This window comes from Pteropus alecto, unplaced genomic scaffold, assembly GCF_000325575.1.
Source record: "Pteropus alecto unplaced genomic scaffold, ASM32557v1 scaffold195, whole genome shotgun sequence".
NCBI classification, from domain to species: domain Eukaryota; kingdom Metazoa; phylum Chordata; class Mammalia; order Chiroptera; family Pteropodidae; genus Pteropus; species Pteropus alecto.
In genome coordinates, this window is record NW_006438073.1 from 7,456,977 (window position 1) to 7,463,737 (window position 6,761).

The 6,761-nt window shown below is 57.2% G+C and overlaps 1 pseudogene; it reads right to left on the reverse strand.

The window, feature by feature from the left end:
- Positions 1 to 6,376: 6,376 nt before the first annotated feature.
- Positions 6,377 to 6,492, reverse strand: LOC112482331 (annotated as a pseudogene).
- Positions 6,493 to 6,761: the final 269 nt, after the last annotated feature.

Sequence of the window (6,761 nt, forward strand, 5' to 3'; positions counted from 1 at the left end):
GCGAGCAGTCACGGGCATGCCCAAGTGTCCGGACCGGTGTTTGTAGCCGCCAAACTGTAGACTCGTGCATCCCCCAGCCTCCCCTCCTCCCTGCCTCCCCCGGATGGGGACGAGGAGGAGACAGACCACTCTGTGCCCCTTTCTACCTCTGAATATCTGTGCCTGGAGCACATCTGACGCCTGTCCCAGCCTCTGCGTCATCGGAGCCGCGATCCCAAATGCATCACACACGTGCCCGCCTGTCTGCTCTCCCTGTCCCATTTCCCAGAGGCGGGAAGGGACCCTTGGGCCCCAAACCAGAAAACCAGGAAAGGAGGGTACCAGTGAGAAGCTTTAACTTCCTCATAAGCGCAAGTTACCACCTGTGTCCTGCGCAAGGCGCCGAGTGGGACCACCTGTCTGTCCTTGCCTGTGTCCCGCCATCGGTCCTGGCTCGATCGGACCAGGATTCTGGGCCCGAAAGGGGGTGCTACTCTTTCGGTTCCTCTGGGTCTGTCCCCGGAGTCCGTTGGGCCTGTGCTCCAGGTACCTCTTGACGACTTGGGCTTCTCGTAGCTGGCCGGGAGGCCACCAGTCAGCAGGTGGCACTTAAGACTGGACATGTGGCCTCTGTGGGCTTGAAGCTTTCTCAGGAGCATGGGGGCTTCCTCCCACACGGCCAGCTACCTGTGACTCGAGCGGGGTGGCAAGCTTCGCTCCGCTAGACCACATAGTCCTTCGAATTCACGTCTTCACCTTTGCTGAGGTCAATAAACATGGCGTAACAGAACCACTGAACCACGTCTAAGCATCAGTCGGGGGCCCTGGTGCCCTCGCCCCGTGGTGCAGACATCGGCACTGTCCCTCTCCAGGGTTTTTCTTCCTCCCAAACGAAACCTCTGTCGCCATCAGGCCCTGAGCCCCCTCCCTCGCCCCTCGGGCCCCAGCAAGCACCCTCCACTCTCATACAGTGCATTCTCTAAACCTGCGTTTTAATCCTAAACCCTACAATTTAATCCTGTCTGAAATCACACGGCCACCGTCACAGTGTTCCCAGCCGACGTGGGGTCACCTCATCTTGCCTGTGATGATTGGTGGCACCGTGTGTTAGAGGTGCCGTCACGGTGCTTGCTCACCCAGTGTCCCCCCGTACAGGGGACTTGGGTCCCCACAGGCCCTGCACTGAGGGAAACTTGGGCAGTGGGTCCAGCGTCTTGTGACCCTGCGTCCTCGGCCTGGAGGTGACCGGACAGAGGTGACCTCCTGCCCCGAGGTGGGCTGTGGCCCAGCCAGCAGTGGCCTTTGCAGAACGAAGTGAGGACCCCGAGCTCTTCCCTCAGGAATGCGGAATCCAAACGAAGTGTCTGAGTCAGCGGCTGAGAACCCGAGGTGAGGGGCGCTGTGTGAGCACCCGGGCTCCTGCGACAAAGCGCCACGCACTGCGTAGCTTCAATACTAGACACGTCTTTCCTCATAAGTCTGGAGGCTCGAAGTCTGAGATGAAGGTGTCAGAGGGCTGGTTCCCCCCGAGGCCGCTCTCGCTGGCTTGCAGATGTGTCTTCACCTGGTCTGCCTTCCATGCTTGTCTGTGTCCTAATCTCCTCTGATAAAGACCCAGTCACACTGGATTAGCACCTGGCCCAAGGACCACATTGGACTTAATTATCTCTTTAAAGACCTTGTCTCCTAAGTCACTTTCTGAGATCCGGGGGGCGGTTAAGACTTCGACTAAGAAGAGATGCGTTTTGGGAAGACGCATTCAGCGCGTGCTAGAGCCTCTGCCCTGGGGTGCCGTCAGGGATGCTGCCCACTCTGAGGACACCAGCTGGGTGACAGGAGAGGGCAGACTCAGAAAGAGAACAGAGATGCCATGCGAGAGACCAGCAGGCCTCGAGGGAGCCTGGGCAGGGGGACATCTGTGCTGAGTTTTCAGGGACCAGGTCCGGAATGTCTCCACTCCCTTGGAGGGACCGAGAGTGTCCTGTCCGTGGCACTGGAGGCCCCTAACAGGTATAGCCAGAGCGGAAGCCGTAGCCGAGACAGATGGGACAAGCACCCAGGGGTGGCCCATAGGGGCGCGCTGGTTGGCGGCTGTGTGGAGCAGCTCGGCGTGCCTACGGTGGGCGGGAGGCTGGCCAGCAGCCCTGTGTCTTCCAGACACCGCAGCTTTAATTTGCGTTTGCTCTGCTTTGGGATCATGGTGATTAGTGCTGTTTGCTGAAGGCTCCAAAATAATTCCCCTTCTATCCATTTTTTTTTTCTCTGAAATTTAGTCCGTCGGCCAAACAGCGCGGTCCTCACCCCGTGTTTGTCAAGAAGGTTGGGGAGAATGTCATCCAGCCTGGAGGGCAGCTCTGAGTGGCTGGCGGGAGCTCAGTGGGCATCTTCCAACAGCCAGAACACACAGAGGCTGTGCTCACATGCGCCTGGCTGCCAGCCCCACCCCCCAGGGGCCGCGATCAGGCTCCGCACGGGGGGCCGAACCCCCTGCCTCTGCCCACCTCCCCATGCCCGCCGCCCGCCGCCCGCCCTGCCGGCAGGGCCCGCTCTCCCAGTTTCAGCTTCCGTTAGCTTTTCAAAAACCAAAGTAGCCAGTGAAAGAGAAATACACTCTATATTTATAAAGAAATTAAGTATTGTGTCGCTTTAAAGAACACATAGTATTCTGATACCACACCAAGAAAGCAGCGAGAGCCGTATCTCTAGGCGGCTCCCTGATTCATAACGTATTTACGGGGATCGTTTTCTGTGCAATGTCGCACGCTGAGTACATTTGTTTTGTTTCCTAAAGATAATTCAAAGGCAAATGTCAGCCTGGCCCTGTCCACTTCTCAATGGACAGAGCAGGCGTTCACAAGTTTTCACCAATCACGGTCTAGGTAGGATGTAAATCAGGGTGTCAGATCTCGACCAGGCTGGACGCGAGATTCACCTGGAGGTCGAGTGACTGCGAACTGACCACTGGGTGGGCTACGCGAGGCAGGGTTTCCCCAGCGCGTCTAATTTTGAAACAGGAGCTTTGCTCGTGGGACTCCAGGACCTGGAGCTTACGCTTTGGGAGGTGTCCCCTTATTTTTTGGCTGCAAAAAAAATGTTTCTTTGCTGGTGTGGGTTCGTGGGGGTCTGGGCCCCGTGGGGTGCAGGGCTGCCTGGGGAATGAGCTCCGCCTGTCATCACAAGGACGAGCTATCGGGACTCACGTGGAGATCTACGTGCACAGCTCCGAGTGGCCGTGGGCAGCATGGGGACACTAGCTAGGGTGGCTCTGTCTCCTGGCAAGCTCCCCTGAGGCAAGGATGTGGTCTTTTACATTATGCGTGGGCCCGAAGGTGGTGGAGGGGTAGCGGCCATAGGCAAATGACACCTCGCTCTGTGGACTCAGGCTTTCGGTCTCAAGGAAAAGTAAACGACGATGCATAGAGCCCGGCTGGAATCCCAGCTCCGCCGCCCCGTCGGGGTGTGGCCGTGGGCGGCTTGGCGGGACCTCCCGTCCCTGGACCCCTCTGAGAACCCACTGAGGAAATGGGCTTGCAGAGTGTCTTCTGAGCCGCTTCCTGTCACAGGAATTGCGCGGGTGCGGCTCTCCTGTGGAGCCACGTGATGTTTACGTAGAGTTTCAGGCCCACCTGGAGGACGCCCAGGGCTGCCTGGGGCTCTCTGGGCCTGGGGACCTCTAGGGCACCCTGGAAACGTTCTTTCCAAGGCAAAAAAGGGAGGAACAGGAGAATTGCCCGGAGAGTGGCTAACGGGGGAATGGAAGAAGGGGGGCCAGCTATCGCCTTCTTCCACGCCTGACCCCCACTCCCCGCCCCTGCCGCGCGCCAGAGCAGGACAGGCCCCCACAAAGGGGAGACAACCACGACCGCCTCCTGGGAGCTCCGTGGGGTGGGGGAGGGGGAGGGCAGACCCGGCAGCTCCTCAGGGCCCCACTCCAAGGGCCAAAGCACTGACTGCTGACGGGGTGTGACCCCCATCACACCGTGCACCGACGCGGGTCCCCACACCTTGAACAACATTGCGATGAGCTCGTTTACTACATTGCCTTAGAAAGATCCTGCCGTTTGTCTCAAAACAAACCGGAGGGTGGGCTGCCTGAGACCGCGGGGCAGCGTCTGTTTCTAACTCTGCACGAGGTTCATTTAGAGGCCCCACCCCCCCTCATGTCTTTAACGCTCCCATTGTCACAGAGCTCCCCGACAGCCACCAAGGGTGGCCTCTGTTCCGCTGGCCCTGACGTCTCTTATCTAAGGATGCTCGTCCCCCGGCGGCTCCCGCTCCGTCCCTGACTGCCCCAGATTCGGGAGGCGGGGCTCCCCCTCCGTCAAAGACAACGTCAGTCCCATACGCGTCCCACACGGGTCCCGCGTGGCAGAACATCCCTGCGCTCAGGCCTGTCCCTCGCCCGCCTCGTCCCCACGGCCCTTTGCTTTCTGTTGCATCGAGACCCCTCGCTGCGTCATCGTGGACTGTCCGCATCCCCGCTGGCCCGCCTGGCCTGGCCTCCGCTTGAGTCACCAGCGCTGGGTGTTATTTGAGCCTGATTTTGGGGGAGATAAATACAGGACAGAAAGTAGAAGCTCGACTTCTCCTGAGCAGGAGTTTGCCACCTTCACCTCTGTCCTTTTGGGGCTGGAGGTAGGTCACTTACCCGAGAGCTCCCAGGGGAGGGGACAGGCAGGCGGAGGGACTGATGCCGAGCCGGTGCCTCTTGCCTGCCTTGCACCCCGCCAGCACTTGGCGCCCCACATTTTCCTAAGAAGCTGTGGTTGGTTTCCTTGAGAGCAAGTCCTTTCCTTAATTGTCATCTGAGGCTTCTCCCCGCTCCGTGTCTATGTCACACACTAAGACATTTCAAGGAGCGGGGGCTCATTTTCACTGCCGCGGGCTCCGAGCATCTCACGCGTGGCCCTCGCTGCGCCCCCCGCTGCTCCACCGTGATTGTCGTCGACTCCCGCGCCCCACCCAGGCCAGGGCTGCAAGGCCTGGCAAGGAAAACAGTGAGTTCGTTAGGGCAGAACCCATCGCTGGCAGCAAGATGACAACCCCATATCTGAAGTATTTACGTGTCTCAGTATTGTGTCATTGTCCGCAGATAAAGGCGAGGTGAGGACACCAGCCGCCGTCCGCGTGGGGGGCCCGCAGCACAACCTGGCGACTGTTCTTGGGACCCTGGGAGGAAGGGTTTTCTCTCCTCAAGTTCCCATTACTAAAAATCAAAGCTAAAGTTCACTGCGTCTTTCTTCTGCTGGTGACATTTTCCACTTCACACACTGTCAACCTCCTTTAACGTGTCGCTACTCGGCTGTGGTCACCTCCTTGAGAAACTGCAAGCCCCCAACAGCCCCAGGGAGGTGGGTTTCTTCCAGCACAGGTGAGGGCGAGGCCAGGCGGAGCATCTACTGTGTGCAAAGGCCAGGTGGCCGCAGAGAGCAGCGTGTGTGGGACGGAGAGCTGCCCGGGACGGTTAGAGGAGACAGAGGGAAAGGGGCTGGGCTGCAAATGAAGAGCAGACACTGGGGGGTTAGCAGGACGCAGAGCACAGAGGGTCCGAAGCTGCTGCTGGGTTGGGAAGGGCTGCGGGAAGATGGCAGGTAAAGGCCAGAAGGAGACAAGGCGGAGCCGGAGAGAAATAACCCAAAGTCAAGGATGGTTAATAAGAGGAGGAAGCGACAGCTGAGAGGCGGGCGGAGAGGAAAGGAGGCCGCACTGCCGCTTCCAGGGCAGAGGATGGGCGTCCGCCGGGGCGGAGTGGGGGGCCCTGCCTCTGGGTGGAGTCAGGCTGCAGTGAGGACTAGGAGGAGGAGGAAACAGCTTTGGGGTCAGATGACCCGGATTTAAATTCCAGCTTTGATTTTTGATCGATCTTGGAAAAAATCCTTTCTTTCTCTGCGTTCCGATGACCTTATTTGCAAAATGAGGAAAACCAGGCATACGTCATGACTGGGGCTTCCCTTTACTGCTCTTCACAATTTTTTTTTCTTTTTTTACCGATTGAAAGTTTTTGGGAACCTCGCATCGAACAAGTCTATGGTGCCAGTTTCCAACAGCACTCGCTCACTTCATGTCTCTGTGTCACGTTTTGGTAATTCTCGCAATAATTCAAACGTTTCCATTATTACGGTAGTTGTTATAGGTATCTGTGATCAGTGATGCTCGATCTTACCATTGTATCTGAGGAAGACGCACCGCATCCTTATCGACAGCAAACATCACCGATAAACGTTGTGTATGTTCTCGCTGCTCCACCAGCTGGTCATCTCTCCATCTCCCTGTCCCCTGAGACACAACGGTATTAAATTAGGCCAATTAATAACCCTACAAGGCCTCTGAGCGTTCAAGTGAAAGGGAGATTCCCATGTCTCTCTCTTGATTATTTTTTTTTTATTATTATTATTTACGCCTACAGCACCTGGTCTTCCTAGGTGGTCTCCCATCCAAGTACTAACCAGGCCCGACCCTGCTTAGCTTCCAAGATCAGACATCAGGCTTGTTCAAGGTGGCATGGCCGTAGACCATGGATCGTGGCTCCACTGGGGTGTGAACCCAGAACCTTCTATGTGTAAAGCAGACGTGTTAACCGCTACACTATGGAACTACGTCTCCCATGTCTCTCTCTTTAGATTAAAAGCTAGACACGATCAAGCTCAGTGAGGAAGGCTCGTCAGAAGCTGAGGCAGGCTGGAAACTAGGCCTCTTGCACCAAACAGTTAGCCAAGTTGTGAATGCAAAGGGAAAGTTCTCGAAGGAAATTAAAAATGCTGCTCCAGTGAACACACGAATAA